Here is an 18,268-nt window from a genome sequence, read left to right as displayed (position 1 = left end):
CGGGAGACACTGGCACGCCTATGAATTCATGCAGCTTTGTCTCTAGCCCCAGCTCAGGAATGCTTCCCACCCAGGAGCCAGCACCGCTCTTCTCACATGGCTTGCCATGGAGAAGCTGAAGGGCTGGACCGACAGCCAGGTCGGTCGCCCGCCCCGAGCAGGGAGCTCGGCAAGGGTACACAGGCAGCCGTGCCCATAAGCTGAAATGTGGCGGACAGAGAGTGAGTCACAGGGAGGGTATTTGTGGGCGATTACGGTGTGGTGTCAATGAGCGTGTAGGAGGCCCTCTGCCAAACACCTGTTAGCTTGCTAGGCGCAGGCTCAAGGAGGGGACGTGAATATCCTCTGCAGAATCAGCCCAATTCTAGGAAATTCCTGCCCCGGCCAACTTCTCCTTGGCTACAGACTGTTCGAAATCACAGTGTGGCCTATATTTATCAGAGGAGCACCTCCCACCTCAAATCGATAGCAAGAGGGGAGTCCCTGCGGGGTAAAGTAGGGGGCTCAGCTGATAGACCGAGGGATCTGGGCAGCTGCATGGAGGGACCGTTAGGTCCCTGCTCCCCTCCAGAAAGCTGTACCCAGGCACCTTCAGCACCCCACTCATGGCCCTGTGTCACTTTTATTCAGACCCACCTCCCCGGCATTGCTCCAGTTCTGGGAACCTCCACAGCGCTTGGCTTGCGCACTGCGGTCGATCTAACCGGAGAGCTCTCCGTCTCACCTGGAAGTTGTCTGCGCCCATCACCGTGGCCTCTAGGGGCTTGTCACAGGGCCTGAATGGGTGGGTTGCTGCGCCCGTCACTCAGGTGCACACTGGAGTTCCTTTATTGATTCTTCTCCTCCGTGACTTGGGGGCAGGGCTGCCCAGGGAGGGCAAGTGGGGCAATTTGCCCCAGGCCCCACAGGGGCCCCCACGAGAATATACTATTCTATAGAATTGCAACTTGTTTTTATGGAAGGGGCCCCCGAAATTGCTTTGCCCCAGGCCCCCTGAATCCTCTGGGCGGCCCTGGGGCGGGGGAGCGCACAGAACATCAACAACCAACTAGCACGTTCAGGGGCTGTCAGCACCGAGAGTGAGGCCAGCCAGTGCCCACGGACTAGCCCCCACCCCCAGCACACTATATAAATGGGATAAAGGAAGAGCCAGTGTCTTGTTGCCTTAATGGGGGGTGAGGATTGAGGAGACAGAACCCAGGAGGTTGGGATAGCTGAACTCGTTGGGCAGATGCAAGGCTGGGTGGGGGCTGAATTGATGTGGGGGGCAGGGCACGTAGATGTGAGTGCTGGGCGGGGGAACAGGATTGACTTGGAGGTTGGGGGCAGAGGTGGGGGTGAGAACTCCTGCAGGGGGGCTGAACTCATCTGGGACAGCGGGCACCATGAAGCGTGTCTCAGACACACGCTGAGGATGGGCAGGGGGAGTTCACAATGGAAAGCCAGAGCAGCAAACACAATGTGGTCATTTTAAAAAAAGGCATCTCTTGGCTTTCTGGGGGATCCGACTCGTGTCTTTTGAGCTCTTGAGGCCGTCAATACTGAGACTGAGAGAGCAACGCAGCACAAACCAGGCAGCTTCTCACGCTGCTCGACCACCTGGTACCAAAGGGTGAGGTCAAGCGTCAGTCCTGGCCCGCCGTGCCCTTCGCTTTCCCACTCCTGTCTCACCCTGCTGTGCCAGTCCTGGGTCTGTCTGGAGCAGCTTGTGCCCGTGGCTGGCTCGTACCAAGACAGTAACGGGCAAACGTTGGCCAAGGAGTCAGGATGCCCAGAGAGTCGTGAGCTGTGATGCTCCCTATTGGAGGGCGGCTGAGGAAGAAGCAGTTTGGAAGATGGGCAGACTTGCCACTACCATTCTCTCTTTCTCACACACACACACACACACACACACACACACACACAGAATTGTACTGTCAGCTGGAAGGCTAATGACACGGGTGACTGGTGGGTGTTGCCAGGGTGTTTGCTGCAAAGCTAAATTCTTGCTCTGGGCAAGAAGAAACATGACAAAAACCATCCAGCCGTGCACGCTTTCTCAGCTCCCTTCTCCATGCTGGGGGAGGAGCCCCTTTCTCTCTCTTGCTTAGAATCTTGTCCCTGACTTAGTAATGATTTAAAGCACAGAATTGTTGTGGGTGGGTTGGATGTAAAAGTCTCCCCGCGCGGCAAGACAGAAGCTCCATGCGTGACTCGGCCTGTTGGCCCGGGGTGGTTCTGTATCGCACGGGAGGGTGTCTCCACGCTGCGGCTGGCAGCGAGCCCCCCTGGTCCGGGTGAACAGACTCGCGCTAGGAGGGCTAACCGTTGCAATGCTCACGTTGCAGCTTGGGCACATAAACGCACCCAATACCCTAGGCCTGGGAGCCTGAGCTGCAATGCTCTACTTAGCCTGCTTGCTCTAGCCCTGCTAGCAGGAGTCTATATGCCCCTTAGAGATTCCAGCGCTCCCTAAGCTCTGTGGGCGGGGGTGATGTAAAGTGGGGTTAAGCTCTGCCTGGGAGAGCTGCTGACTAGGTGTGGAGGCAGGTTCTAGTCCCAGCTTCTGTGGCTTGGTTGTGTGTCCCTAGGAACTTCATGGCATTAAAAATAAACCCTCCCCGGCCTTCCTCCCTGCCATAGGCTCTGCAGGGAGTCAGTTGCAGACCTCAAAATTGCACCCACAGCTTCTGCTTGCCAGGCTCGTGCCTTAGCTACAAGGGCCTCCCAGGCAGAATGATAAAGCAGTGGGGCAAGAGAATTCTCCACCGCTGCCTCTCAGCGGCAGCCGGCGCAGTGCGAGGGACACAACGTTCTCCTAATGTCTCAGGCCCAGCGCTTTATGGTGGGTGTGTTCCTAGGGTTATTTTTCCCCGGGCGAAAGCACATCTCCTCTGGAGGATCCCAAAGCACTTTCCTGACTGTGTAGCCTGGCCCTGTTGCAGAGGAGTTTGGAAACCAGTCTACAGAAGATGGGTTAGCCAGCCACAGGGGAGGGACCTGAACTGCCCTGGAATCCTGCTTCCCAGCATGTTCCAGTCGTGATCCGTACCTAGCCCAGAGGGAGGGGCTCACGTCACAGTATTGGGAGCTGGCTCCAGGATTTGAGAGAGGGGCCGGATGTTCAGTGTGACAGGAGAGCCATAGGAAAGAGATAGCTAACTCCATACCTACAGACAACAGAGCACCACCTCCTGGCACATAGGAATAGCCACTATTAAGTTCGTGGCTTCAATAAAGCAACAGTTTTGTGTACTGTAAGTGACCCAGCCTGAGTCCGGTTTTTGACATGATAGGGTGACCCGATTTTATAGGGACAGTCCTGATCATTTGGGGGGTTGGCGCCTATTACCCCCACCCCCTGTCCTGATTTTTCACACTTTCTATCTGGTCATCCTAAGTGCGGAGCTAGGACTCGGGTGTGAATCTTTCCATCAAAACAGCTGTGTATATAAACCTGTCTCTCCCGCGTGTGGTCTGTCCCCACCGGTCACACAATCCCTATGTATTTAGGTGCGGCCACAGGCCTGACGCGGAGCGAGCCAGGACCTATAGGGTGCTTTGGGTGAAAACACCGGCTAGAGTGGCGTGGTTGGAATGTCTGGCTGAATAAACCAGCCTCTTGCCCCTGGACTCTCTGCTCTGAGGGTCTCAATCCCCGGCTCTTTCAATACCAGGCTGCTGTAACAGCAGTGGCTGCCCAGAGGGCTCTGAGCGGGTAACATGGAGGAAGCAAGGGCAGGGAAAAGCAAGCACCCCACTGCAAAACCCCTCCTACGCTGAGGGCCCCGCTTTCTGACCTGTGAAGTCTGCGGTACACCGAAGGCAGACAAAGAGCTGGCCAATGTGGCACAGAGCCACGGTGAAGGCTGCTCTGTTACCCTCATGTCCAACCAGCCGTGCAAGAGGCACGCCCAGGAAAACGAAGGCATGGCCAGGGCACCCCGGTGCTCCCGGTGCTGCCCCAGAAATGCCCTCTGCTAACATCTCCGCCTTTACCACAGCAACCAGAGAAAGGAAACCGCCCTGGGGTCATACAGGGAGCCAGTCACAGAGGCCGGGCTCGGAGTGCCCTGCCAAACCGGTCAGGCTAGGAATGTGTTGCTTTTGCCTTCTTCATGGCTCCACGGCCAGGCTCCTTCTCGGCCCTTTGACTGTGTCGCCGATTGGGTTCTTATCCTGGTGACGCTGGGGAGGGGAACGCAAGGGCTGATCTCCTTGAGCGCTGTCCTAGTGTTAGAATAAAGGCCAAATACTTGCCTATTATCCCAGCTGTTTTTCCCATATATAAAGGTATAGCAAGACAATCAATCAAAGAGGCCCAACAGCAAGGAGGCCCAGCAGATGTATCCCATTACCCCTACCCCTGGACCCTGGAAGGGCAATCAATCAAGGGGACCCAACAGATGTATCCTATATACCCCTAGAAAGGAATTTAAAATTCCTTAGGTCAGCAGAATGTATGCACGTTAAGTCATTTGTTACTGGGTATAAAAAGGCTTGCTCTCCGCTTGTAAGGTGTGCTCCTCCCTCTGGCATGAGTCGAGGGGGACACCCGCTCAGCTGACTGATCAATAAAGAACTTGAAGCCGTCTTCTAGACTCCCGTGCCTCCTTGGGGTAATTGGGCAGCTCCAGGGGGAAACGAGCCCATTTGGCTAACAAATGGCGACTCCGCCGGGACTTCTCTCCCTGTAGAGGGCACTGACCGACGGCCGAGGGCGATTCTGAGGAGTGGCCACCTCGAGCTGTTGCTTTGCTCGGGCCTCGGATCGTCACAATCGGCCGGGGCGGCTGTGTCCTCTCTAAAGAGAACTCTGAAGGACACGGAAGCAAGACGGCTTCAGAAGGAGGGGAAGTCTGACTGCCGGACGCGGCCACTTCGGGCGGTAAGTGCGTTTACCTCCTGGGTTTGAGGAATAACGCCCCCGAGGTGTGGGTTGGACAGTGGAAATCCCCTAGGCAGCCTGTATACGGGAAGGTATGTTAACATTATTGTAGCTTTGTAAATGTCTTGTTGTTGTGTTTTTGGTTAAAGGGTAAGCAAATAACGGCCAATGAGTAACGTAACTAACTCCACAAGTCCATGGGCCGTTTTTAACAATTATTGGGACTTGGAGCAACCTCAGGGATTACTCTTGTCTATAGGAAGGGTAATCTTGTTTCTCCTCTTAATGGTGTGTTGGAAACCGAGATTGTAACTGATTAAAGGATCTGTGTGAAAGATGAATGAGTGCTGCTGACAGGTCTGAGGCTTAAGCTGACTTCAGCCGCCCCAAGACTCCTGCAAGGGGAAACCCGATGACCAGGATATCTTGATTGCAAGGGGGGTCAGCCGAACCTCGTGACCCAGCGGATATCTGAGTTAGAACTAGATCTATACCTCTTCCCCCTCTTGATATCTCTGTCTCGGAAAACTCTGGGTAAAGCATAATGGGGTCCGGACAAAGCACCTTCTCCTGGACACCCCTGGGATGTATGCTGCATAACTGGAAGGCGTTTAGACGCCAGGCTAATTATGGAATTGTATTATGTAAAGACAAGCTTGTAAAATTCTGTACTCTTGAATGGATGACATTCGGGGTGGAATGGCCCGAGGGCGGGACGCTGAAACCAGGGGTTGTACAAGCAGTACATAGCATTGTGATCTGGGATGGGCATTGGGACCAATATCCCTATATAGATATTTGGCAGGACCTTGTGGCCAATCATCCCCCATGGTTGCAAAAATGTAGATCACAAACTATTAAAACCTTAATGGCCCGTGCCCCTGTTAGGAAACCCTGTTTCCCTGTTAAGAAATCTTGTCTGCGGGCTGTGATTCCCTCTGCCCCTGATCCTATGCCCCCTCCCCCTTTGTATCCTGGCCTCCCGGCTCCGGTACCCTCAATTGAAATCCCCCCCCCACATCTCTGAGGATAATGCCTCAGCTGAAAGGGGTGAGCCAAGCAACCAGGATTTTTCCAAACGGGACCCCCCTCCGATCTCTCTGAGCTCCCCGGTGTCTAACCACACCAGGAGCAAGGGTGGCCCGGTACTCCAAGGGCCCCTGCAACAGAATTATTTGTGTCCACTGCAGGAAACTGTAGCCCCTGAGGGTAATCTCACTATGGTATATGTTCCCTTTACCACTAGTGAGCTATATAATTGGAAGGGGCTTCGGGCAAGAATATAGAGGAACTTTTAGAAATAGCCATGAAGGTTTATGATCGGAGGGATGATGAGGAGCGAAAGAAAGAGGCCCGTGTTTTGGCCATGGCCCTGAGAGAAGGATATGCAGAAAGGGGGGACAAGGTTAAGGAGAAGCCAGGGCCACCTGGGAGAGGACGGGACCCCCGCCTGGGTCAAAACCAGTGCGCTATCTGTAGGGAAGAGGGGCACTGGAAGAATGAATGCCCCCGGCGACAGGCCATGGGAAAGGAACGTAAAAACAAAACCCCGTCCCTTCCCATCCTTTACAACAACACGGGACGTTCAGGGGAGGGATCTTCCCCATAGGGAAGCCGAGGGACCCAGCGGCCCCTCCTGGCTGCGCAAGCTGCCAGTCTGGATCCCACGGTAAAAATTAATGTGGAGGGCCGCCCAATTGAAGCCCTTATTGACACTGGGGCCACTCTTAGTTTGCTCCCCCTTAGTAAGGCTCCCCGAGGTAGAGCTCGGGAATGTGCCATGGTACAGGGGATAGAGGGACAAACTACAGCTTTGGAAAAAAAACTTTGCCTCTCCTAGTAAAGGTACGGGACCACCAAATTTCCCACCAATTTGTTTGCAGCCCCTCTTGCCCCATCGCACTGCTTGGACGAGATATTCTTACTAAACTACAGGCAGAAATCTCGTTTGATAAAGGGACTATGGAAGTTAGACTTCCTAAGCAGCAGTCTTCAAATTACCAGATGACCCTGATAAGCGCTGGAAATCACCTCCCGGAATGCTGGGGAGGAATGAAGAAAGCCAGCTGTCAGGGGTTAACCTTGAGGTTTGGGCAGAGGAGGGAGGTGTCGCTTGAGCCCGGAATGCTTCACCAGTGCATATTTCCCTTAAGGAAGGAAGCAGCCCGGTCCGAATTCGACAATACCCTCTTAAGCTGACCACTAAAATCGGGTTAAAACCTCTGATTCAAAAGTTTCTGCAGTGTGGGTGGATCAGGGAAGGCACGTCCCCGTACAACACTCCGATAATGGGAGTGCCTAAGCCTAATGGGCAGTATCGGTTGGTCCAGGACCTAAGACAGGTTAACAAGTTAATAGAGGCTCCCTATCCAGTCGTCCCAAATCCCCATACTATTTTGGGCCAAGTTCCCAAAGAGCACAGTTGGTTCTCTGTAATAGACTTAAAAGATGCCTTCTTTTCTATCCCCCTTGATTTGGAATCTCAAAAACTGTTTGCCTTCGAGTGGGAGGACCCAGATACTCATTATAAGGCCCAATACCTTTGGACCGTGGTCCCACAGGGACTTACCTGTGCACCTGAGATTTTTGGCAGCCAGTTGAGAAGGGACCTTGCCCCATTCCTGGCTAGACACCCCTCATGTAACATAGTCCAGTATTGCGATGATTTGCTCTTAAGTACTGAAACAGAGGCAGCTTGTAAAGAGCAGACTGTAAAGCTCCTTAATTACCTTGGGGCACAGGGGTATAAGGTCTCAAGGGAAAAAGCACAATTGGTTAGGCGACAGGTCACTTTTCTTGGGTATCATTTGTGCCAGGGAAGTCGTAGTCTAGGTAAAGAAAGAATCCAGGTGATACTCAATAACCCTCGACCTCAAAACCCCCGAGAGTTGAGGGCTTTCCTGGGGTTGACTGGGTTTTGTCAACTCTGGATCCCTGACTACGGGGGAAGAGCCAAACCGCTGTATGAATCCGTAACTAAAGAAGGTCTGCTCCATTGGACGTGGACCAAAGAGATGGAAAAAGCATTTTGAGAGCTAAAAGAAGCCTTGGTTCAGCCTCCCGCTCTAGCCCTCCCCGACCCTCGGAGGCCATTCACTCTATACGTTCATGAAAGGGGAGGGGTGGCTGCTGGAGTTCTGTGCCAAAGGTCGGGACCAACCTGGCGACCCATTGGATACTACTCAAAGGTGTTGGACCCTGTCGCCAAGGGTGGCCTGCCTGTTTACGGGCCGTTGCAGCAACCGCTCTTCTTGTACAAGAGGCTGAAAAATTAACCCTGGGAGGGGACACTGAGGTTGTGGTTCCTCACGGGGTGCCTCAAATACTGGGGACGGGCGCTGGGGAAAAGCATTTAAATCCCAGTCGACATACCAGATATGAGGTAGGGCCCTTGCTAGCCCCTAACTTAACCTTTAGGACAGTTAGCTCCCTCAACCTAGCTACCCTATTGCCTGACCCTTGGGTTTCCTATGAGACCAGCCCCACTCATGACTGTATTGAAGTCTTGCAACAGGTGTCCCAGGCACTCGGTATACAATGGAAGCTACATACACCCTGGAGGCCGCAAAGCTCGGGTCAGGTGGAAAGAATAAATAGAACTCTCAAGGATACCCTCACTAAACTATGCACAGAGTCTAGTTTAAAGTGGCTTGATGCGTTACCACTCGCCCTTAACTGCATTCGAAGGGCCCCACGTAAGGGTCTTAAGCTTTCACCATTTGAACTGGTCTTTGGGTTCCCTCCCCGAATACTTATCCCAGGATTCCGGGAGGATGTAACCTGGGAAGTGGGAAATGACTTACTATGGAAACAGGTTTCCGGGTTGCAATCTGTTTTGTTACAGCTGCATCGACGCGGCGCCATTCCAGGCTCTCCCCTTGGACCAGACCGTGCATCCGTTCCGGATCGATGACCAGGTCCTTGTCAAGAAGTGGAAACGCGACCCCCTTACGCCAAGGTGGGACGGTCCACACACCGTTTCGCTCATTAGCCAGGCCGCAGTTAAAATTCTCGGGAGCGACAAATGGACACATCACACCCGGGTAAAGCGGTTTCTGAATCCTGACCAGGGAACCAATCCCACGGAAGAGGACACCGGCCCTCTGCCCACCCCGGCCCCGGAAGTCCGGGGTGGCACGGGCGAAGACACCGTCTGGGAGTATCAAGGACTCGATGGGCTAAAAGGACTGTTTAGGAAAAAGCAATAATGAACTCATTATTGATATTTCTGTTCATAGGTGTCTATCTTGGTTATGGTTGGGAGAATAGGTTTATACAACTGGGAGAAATAATAGCGAGTTCCTTCAATCTTAGTAGCTGCTGGGTTTGTGGAGGTCCAGGGGATTGGAATGAATGGCCTTGGGTAGCCCAGCCAGTGCAAGCTAAATGGTGGATCAGTAATTTAAGTATAGTCCACAAAGGAACAGAAGTTTGGGATGAGGATAGTAGCCCTTGGTGACTCTATTCCTCTGAGATGGGGATCCTTTGTCTAAACCGAACAAAACCAGAAGGGGTGTATGTGGGCAAAAGCCGATGTGACTGGACCCTATCTCTAGGATTTGACTGTTATGATCACCCTAGTTGCCATACGTATGACTGTTCTAAATATCAAGGACGGTGGAACCATACCCACGTAAAACTCACTAATCATAGCTGGGTAAGTTGTTCCTACCAACAGCATACCGGCGAGGGCTGTAAGGCAGTTGGACAAGATGGGTTCTTTGATGCCCTCTTTCTAAGTTGCCAGCGAGATAATACCGACAGTAAGGATCACGTGGTACGCTGGTATCAGTGGGCATGCAACATTCTAATGGAACTCAGGTAACCCATTTTAATCATTTTTGGTCTACTACCAATAGCCCTAAATTTGGTTGTAATTGCGCTTGGAAGGAAGGGGCTGGGCCTTGGAAATGTGACTATTGTAATCCTGACGGTACATCTATTGTATTAGGGGGGCCCCTGGAGATGGGTAACTCTTTGTATTACGAAGAACCAGGCCCCAAGGACTATCCCGAAACCTGGGATGGCCCCTTTGCGAATGGACAATGGGCCCTAAAAGGCCATTACTGGATATATGGGCAATACGCTTATCGAAGCTTGCCTCCAAATTGGTCAGGAATATGTTATGTTGGGTACATTAGGCCCTTATTCTTTCTACTACCCCAAATCCAGGGAAATAAATTAGGAATTAAGGTATATGACGACTTGATTAGGGAGAGGCGGTTCGTTGATTCCGCATTGACTGCTGGAAGCTCCCAAAAGTGGGGGGCTCAAGAGTGGCTCCCTGTGTAATTGCATTAGTCCGACGAATGGCTAATCAAATTGTATGCCAACGCATGATGGCATTATATCAACCGGTAAAAGCTGAGGATTGGGGGCCATAAGGCTCTCAAAATGCTTTTAAGGGGGGAGAACCTTGTTAGAATAAAGGCCAAATACTTGCCTATTATCCCAGCTGTTTTTCCCATATATAAAGGTATAGCAAGACAATCAATCAAAGAGGCCCAACAGCAAGGAGGCCCAGCAGATGTATCCCATTACCCCTACCCCTGGACCCTGGAAGGGCAATCAATCAAGGGGACCCAACAGATGTATCCTATATACCCCTAGAAAGGAATTTAAAATTCCTTAGGTCAGCAGAATGTATGCACGTTAAGTCATTTGTTACTGGGTATAAAAAGGCTTGCTCTCCGCTTGTAAGGTGTGCTCCTCCCTCTGGCATGAGTCGAGGGGGACACCCGCTCAGCTGACTGATCAATAAAGAACTTGAAGCCGTCTTCTAGACTCCCGTGCCTCCTTGGGGTAATTGGGCAGCTCCAGGGGGAAACGAGCCCATTTGGCTAACACTAGCACCACCCTCCGCCCCCTCTAAGCACCATGCCGGAGCTCAGCCCCCGGGGCTCCTGCTCTGACCGGGAGCTGTTCCCCCGAGCTACCTCTCTGGTTCAGTTGTAGTAACCCCGCGCAGCAAATACCTCCCGAAGGGGGAGTCTGCTTTGTTGTGACAGACTGCAGCGTCTAGCTCCCCTTCCTACCCTCCTCCCTGAGGACTTGCCAGCCCTAAGGCCATCCAGCGTTGTGTGTTTGCTGGCCGGCTTGTCCCCCATCCCGCTCGGTGGCACAGAATGTCGCTCTTCACAGCTCAGGGCCTGGAGAATGTCCGCTCAAGGTGGCTGGCCTGAATGTGCCCCAGACTGGGAATAAGTTGTCTTCTGAGGAGCTGCATGAGCTGCAGGGGACTGGACTAGACGACCTCTCGAGGTCCCTTCCAGTCCTATGATTCTATGATGGTTTGAGTGGTGCGCCTCGTAGTCATGCTTGTCACCGGAGTCACCACCACACCTGGCCCTAACAGACCCCTTTTGCTGGAAGCCTTAGCAGAAGGCAAGGAGAGGGCATTCCAGGAAGAATAGGCCCAAGGCATGGGTCCCTCCAGAGCCATTTTGGCTGGAGGGGGCATGGAAAAGCTTGTCTGTTCTGTGGATAAAGTGAAGCTCTGAGGCTCCAGGCATCTCTCGCCAGCTGTGTATTCCCATCCCAGGGCTTAATTTTTAATGAAAGAAGTACCAGGGCTCAAGCAGTTCTTCTACATTCATACTGATGTGCCAGGCCCGGAGGCGCCGGGGCTCTGAACTGCCAGGCCCGGAGGCACTGGGGCTCTGAACGGCCAGGCCCGGAGGTGCCGGGGCTCTGAACGGCTAGGCCCGGAGATGCCGGGGCTCTGAACTGCCAGGCCCGGAGGCGCCAGGGCTCTGAACGGCTAGGCCTGGAGGCACCGGGGCTCTGAACGGCCAGGCCCGGAGGCACCGGGGCTCTGAACGGCTAGGCCCGGAGGTGCCGGGGCTCTGAACCGACAGGCCCGGAGGCGCCAGGGCTCTGAACCGCCAGGCCTGGAGGCGCCGGGGCTCTGAACGGCCAGGCCCGGAGGCGCCAGGGCTCTGAACGGCCAGGCCCGGAGGCGCCGGGGCTCTGAACGGCCAGGCCCGGAGGCGCCGGGGCTCTGAACTGCCAGGCCCGGAGGCGCCAGGGCTCAGCTCTGGCAGCCCTGGTACAAATTAAACACTGTCCCATCCCATCAACTTTTAATTGAAGTGGCGCGGTGGAGAGAGTAGAGAAGCCCCACTGAAGTGAGGCAGAGTTCAGAGTGGACGCCCGGGCAAGGGAATGGATCCAAATTCGATGCCACGTAACACAAAGGGTATGTCTACACGACTCCCCGGATGGGCGGGCAGCGATCGATTCAGCGGGGGGGTCGATTGATTGCATCTAGACGCGATCAATCGATCCCCGAGCGCTTTCCCGTTGACTCCTGTACTCCACCTCCACGAGAGGCGCAGGCGGAGTCGACGGGGGAGCGTCTGCAGTCGACTCACCACGGTGAAGACACCACGGTGAGTAGGTCTAAGTACGTCGACTTCAGCTCCGTTATCCATGTAGCTGAAGTTGTGTAACTTAGATCGGTCCCCGCCCCAGTGTAGACCAGGCCAAAGTGGTGGTCGGAGAGGCAGAAAGGACTGAGTGGGAGGGAGGGGGATGGGATTGCTGGTGTTTCGGAGAACAGAGTGTGAAAACAAACCCTAGGAACTAGTGACCATGAGGCCTGGGCTCTGTCCTGGTATGTGACACACCTGTGTTTGGATACAGCTCTCGCCCCAGGGGCGGTGTGACCTGGATTCTATTTTCACCCCATGCCCTTTGCTGCTTGCGTCAACAGAGAAAGTCAAATGTTAGGAAAGACCTAGAAATAGAAACCTTCCCGCCCCGCGCGTCAGATGTCCCTGCCCCCTCGTCTGTGCGTGTCAGACCTCCCTGCCCCCTTGGCCAGACATGCTGGACCACGGACACTGTGCACTAGCCCAGAAAGGACCACCCGGGAGCCTGTCCAGTACCATGTGCTCTCCACGACAGTACTGCTCACTGGAGTTCCTAGGGGTCTTGATTATCTGTCGTCTGGTATATAAGTAGCCCAAGATTGGGGCCCTGTGGTGTGGGGAGTTAGTCCCTGCCCCAAAGGGCTTCCGGTCTGAAAGGATTGGGAGACAAAGGGTGGGAGGGGAAACAAAGGACTCATTTAAGGTCACCGTTGGGAACAGAGCGGAGGTCTCCCGCGTCCCCGTCCAATCCAGTCCCCCAGCCAGGGGCCCTCTTTGGTGCTGCTCTGGGGCTTTGAGCCTGTAACATGGGGTGATGTTGTTCCAAAAGTGGTGGGCACATCCTAAGGCTCTGGTGCGTGTGACGTGACCTGCGCTGCCCCACCCCACCCCATGGGAATTATGGTAGAGTCTCGATTGCTGAACCTGGGAGTCCTGACAATTCTGTTGAAACCACTGGGCCACCCGAAAGGTCTGCATGTACCACTGCCAGCCTCTTTCGCAAGCGGCTGTGAAAACACGGTACGCTTTTATAGCTGACACCGTGTTGGATGTTGACAACCCTGTTTGTCTGTAACGGATCAAGCAAGCAGGTTTATAATCCTCTGCCTGTAATCTTGTAATCTGCATTCAGAAACCAGCCCCAGGAGTTGAATGGGAGCCAAGCTGCTGCTGTCGGCTGGTTTGGCTCCAAGGCTGGTAGGGAGGTTTGATTTGCCAGGTGAAAACGTTAGTTCGGATGGAAAGATTCAAGCCCATTCTATCATGGTTGCCTTGGCGCTACAGCTTCCGTTCCCAGTAGAGCGAACAGTTCATTTAGTGATAGTATCACACCATTACACAGAGCCAGGGGAGGCGGAAGCGTCCTTTTCCCAACAGTGTGGGGCCCAAACTGTGGCCCCACTAGGGTGACCAGACAGCAAGTGTGAAAAATCGGGACGGGAGGTGGGGGTAATAGGAGCCCATATAAAAAAATGCCCCAAATATCGGGACTGTCCCTATAAAATCAGGACATCTGGTCATCCTAGGCCCCACCCCTGCACCACCCCTTCCCCCCTAAGGCCCTGCCCCCGCACCGCACCGTCTCCCGAGACACTGCCCGCACGCTGCCCCTTGCTCCCCAAGACCCCATCCCCTCCCCCGTCTCTCATCCTTAGGGCCAATAAAAAGTGGAAGGGCATGGCCCTCCCTCTTTTAAAAGCGGGGAGGCCCATGGCCCCCAGACCCCCCTCCCACCCACCCCCTTCCGGCGCCCCTGCCCAGAGCCCTGGGTTGAATTCATTTTCCTCCCAGCTGCATCGCCTGTGGTAAAACCCCACCCTTCCATGACGCCGTCATCGGGAGGGGGGAAAGCGTGTTTCATTTCTAGTAATGATCACGCTTCAAATTCGGAAAGGGCATCCAGGAAGAGCTCGGGAAATGGCTCCCGGGGGGAATCTCACTTGGCTTTTCGCAGGAAACGTTATACATCCCATTCAGGGACAGATTCACATCCCAGTCGGGCACCCACCCAAGCGTTCTGCTCCCAGTGCGACACTAATGGCCAGATCTTCACATTGCCTCAGCACCCATCCTGGGCCCAACATGCCCAGTTCTTTGGAAAATCTGGGCCCAACAGTGAGTGCTGAGCACCTGAAAATTCAGTCCTGAGCTCTCTGGAACATCTGGCTCACGGCTCACGGCCTACAGTGGGGGGAGGGCTAGCTCAGTGGTTTGCACATTGGCCTGCTAAACCCCAGGTTGTCAGTTCAATCCTTGAGGGGGCCATTTAGGGAATCTGGGGCAAAAATCTGTCTGGGGATTGGTCCTGCTTTGAGCAGGGGGTTGGACTAGATGATCTCCTGAGGTCCCTTCCAACCCTGACATTCTATGATTCAAATGAGTGACAGGCCCAGACAGGAACTCCCTAGGTATCTACTGCTGCATGGGTCTGGATTTGTCGATTACCATTGGAGGATGTCTGTGGTATCTGTGGGTCAAAGATCAGATGCAGGAGGGCTGTGCTGCTGCATAAATCGATTGTGATTTGGGATGAAAATTGTTGCAAGGTTTGACTCAGGTGAAAGGAAAGAGTTTTTCCATCTTTCTGACCATCTCACCGAACGGTGTGTGTGGAGGGCGCAATGGATCAGAAGATCCTTCAGTGTTTCAGAAGGTTTATCAACTCCTTCCCTGGAAGCCTTAAGCCTGGGATGGAGCACAAGGAAACTACGAGGTGCTAATGACTTCATAATGGTTTCTCAGGCTTGCTGCATGGATGAATTCTTTGTTCACCTCATGGCTTTGTGCGTGTGTGAGAGAGATTGCGCATGGGTATGGCAACCCCTTGGCCTAAAGATGTGAGTTAAGGCACAACACTTCAAGTCTTAATGAATTGTGGCTCAACATTGGCTAAACTGTATAAAATAATAATGATCTGATTTTTACCATGCTCGTTGCCTAGAAGCCCCACTAATTTGAATAGGAGTGCTTGGGGAATAAGGCGCTTCTCCGAGAGTGCAGTGGCGGAATCAAGCTCCGATGTTTAATCTTTACCCAGTGTGTAGGGATCCCAGGCTCACCCTAGAAATGGGAACACAGCAGTTGGTATACGGCACGCCATGACACAAGGAAATGAAGAGTACTGTAACCAATTCAAACTGCACTGGGGAATTTAGAGAGGCAAGAGGTAGTGACCCCAACTGGAATTTGACCAGGACAATGAGGAGAAAGCTCATTCTTCAGGGAAGGCTCATGGGATTTTCATGCCCAGGAACGCACAGGATTTGACTTTGAGATGCCCTCTGAAGCATGGCCCCTTCAGAAACATAGTGCCCCTAACGCCCTGCTGGGTCACTGGCCAGAAGTGAGTTAGACAGAAGCCCTCTTCTGAATCCACAGCTTTCTGAATCACCAGTACCTGTCATCTCATTGATCCATGAATGAAGATGTCTTTAACTAGCCTTGACAGATGAAGCTATTTCAGCCTGCTGTGTCACTGAGGAGTGTCTCAGCAGGCCTTGCACAATGCCCTTCTCTGGCCCATGGCATGAAGGACTGACTTGGTAATTATTATTATAAATCCTGGTTATTGCGGTATTGCCTCGGAGCCAACCAAGAGCGGGGCCCTGTAGTGCCAGGTGCTGTACTAATGTACTAGTGGACAGTCCGCACCCTGAAGAGCTAGACCTTCCACCACAGAGATGGTGGAGGGGGTTAACCAACAGTGGTTTGCGCTCTTCCCTGCTCTGAATTGCCAGACTCGGTCATTCACTCTGAGGTTTGCCTCGCTCTGAAATTCAAGTTCACTATCATTCCGGCTACCATGTGTTTAAACCCTTTGTGGTGTTGATGCTTCACTGAAAGCTGGGACCGTTCTGAGGTAAACTCTGCGGCCCTCTCTGTGTCGCCATCTTGGATGGCTCCCTACTCTTCAATGCTGCCAGGCCCCAGGTGCACAGATGAAGGGAGGGTGTGAGGGGAGATCTTACCTCAGATTGTGGTTCAGCTCAGAGCTCCATGGCACCAAAATGCCACAGCTGAAGCATAGCTGCTTTGGGAGGAACGACACCGTCAGTCCGCACCCCACCCAGGTGGCTTTCTGAGGGTGTTTGTGAAAAGGTCATTGGCAGAGGACAAGCCTTTGCTTATCAGTAAATATGTGACGAAAGAGCCGTGCCTGCTTACTTAGCTGGTTGGAATCTGGCCTAAGCCAGTAGTGACTGAGAGCAGTTACCATTTGATGGCCATTCAGAGGTCTCTTTGTGATAAGCTGGGGGTCTTTCTCCAGCTCTTCATAGAATCATAGAATCTCAAGGTTGGAGGGGACCTCAGGAGGTCATCTAGTCCAACCCCCTGCTCAAAGCAGGACCAACCCCAACTAAATCATCCCAGCCAGGGCTTTGTTAAGCCTGACCTTAAAAACCTCTAAGGAAGGAGATCCCACCACCTCCCTAGGGAACCCATTCCAGTGTTTCACCACCCACCTAGTAAAAAGTTTTTCCTAATATCCAACGTAAACCTCCCCCACTGCAACTTATTGGACAGGTGACTCTATCTCCATAGCTGCTTCCTGCTGATGTTCGTAAGCTACTCAAAGAGCTCGTCTGGCCTCCCTGTGATCTCTCCAGATGGCAGCTAGTAACCAAGCATTGACTCAAGTGAAGGTGGATAAAATCTACCACTGTGAAAACGTAAGAACGTCCATACTGGGTCATACCAAAGGTCCATCTAGCCCAGTGTTCTGTCTTCTGACAAAGGCCAATGCCAGGTGTTTCAGAGCAGTGGCTCTCAACCTTTCCAGACTGCTGTATCCGTTTTAGGAGTCTGATTTGTCTTGTGTACCCCCAGGTTTCACCTCCCTTGAAAACTACTTCCTTGCAAAATCAGACATAAAACACAGACATGTCACAGCACACTATTATTGAAAAATTGCTGACTTCTCATTTTGTCTGTATGAAATTTTAGTGGGCAAATATCTAGATGAGTTGATGTACCCCCAGGAAAACCTCTGTGTACCCCCAGTGGTACATGTACTCCTGGTTGAGAACCACTGCTTCAGAGTGAATGAACAGAACAGGTAATCACCAAGTGATCCATCCCCTGTCTCCCATTCCCAGCTTCTGGCAAACAGAGGCTAGGGATTCCATCCCTGCCCATCGGGGCTAATAGCCATTAATGGACCTATCCGTGCATTTATCTAGTTCTCTTTTAAACCCTGTTATAGTCCTAGCCTTCACAACTTCCTCAGGCAAGGAGTTCCACAGGTGACAGTGTGCTTCCTTTTATTTGTTTTAAACCTGCTGCCTATTCATTTCATTTGGTGATCTCTCGTTATGAGTAGCAAATAACATTTCCTTATTTACTTTCTCAACACCGGTCAAGATTTTATAGACCTCCATCATATCCCCCCTTAGTCGTCACTTTTCCAGGATGAAAAGTCCCAGTCTTATTAATCTCTCCTCATATGGAAGCTGTTCCATACCCATAATCATTTTTGTTGCCCTTTTCTGAACCTTTTCCAATTCCAATATATTTTTTTTTTGAGATGGGCTGACCACGTCTGCACGCAGTATTCAAGATGTGGGCGTGCAGGCGTGGGATTTATATAGAGGCACTATGATATTTTCTCTCTTATTATCTATCCCTTTCTTAATGATTCCCCACATTCGATTAGTTTTTGTGACTGCCGCTGCACATTAAGTGGATGTTTTCAGAGAACTACCCACAATGACTCCAAGATCTCTTTCTTGAGTGGTAACAGCTAATTTAGACCCTATCATTTTATATGTATAGCTGGGATTATGTTTGCCAATGTGCATTACTTTGCATTTATCAACATTGAATTTCATCTGCCATTTTATCTGAGGGGTAGCCGTGTTAGTCTGGATCTGTAAAAAGCAACAGAGAGTCCTGTGGCACCTTTAAGACTAACAGATGTATTGACTAACAGATGTATTGGACCATACGCAACTGCATCCGACGAAGTGGGCATTCACCCACGAAAGCTTATGCTCCAATACATCTGTTAGTCTTAAAGGTGCCACAGGAC

The 18,268-nt window shown here is 52.5% G+C and overlaps 1 long non-coding RNA gene across 1 annotated transcript; it reads left to right on the top strand.

Moving 5' to 3' along the window:
• The first annotated feature begins 4,714 nt into the window (after positions 1 to 4,714).
• On the top strand, positions 4,715 to 10,644 carry LOC128828923 (uncharacterized). The gene is made up of 2 exons (XR_008443258.1): positions 4,715 to 4,867; positions 8,712 to 10,644. It is a non-coding gene; the product is annotated as an uncharacterized LOC128828923 (long non-coding RNA).
• The last annotated feature ends 7,624 nt before the right edge of the window (positions 10,645 to 18,268 follow it).

The sequence above is a fragment of the Malaclemys terrapin genome, chromosome 24 (assembly GCF_027887155.1).
Source record: "Malaclemys terrapin pileata isolate rMalTer1 chromosome 24, rMalTer1.hap1, whole genome shotgun sequence".
Lineage (NCBI taxonomy): Eukaryota > Metazoa > Chordata > Testudines > Emydidae > Malaclemys > Malaclemys terrapin.
The sequence above is the reverse complement of the archived record's forward strand: the minus strand, read 5'-3'. Positions and strand labels throughout refer to the sequence as shown.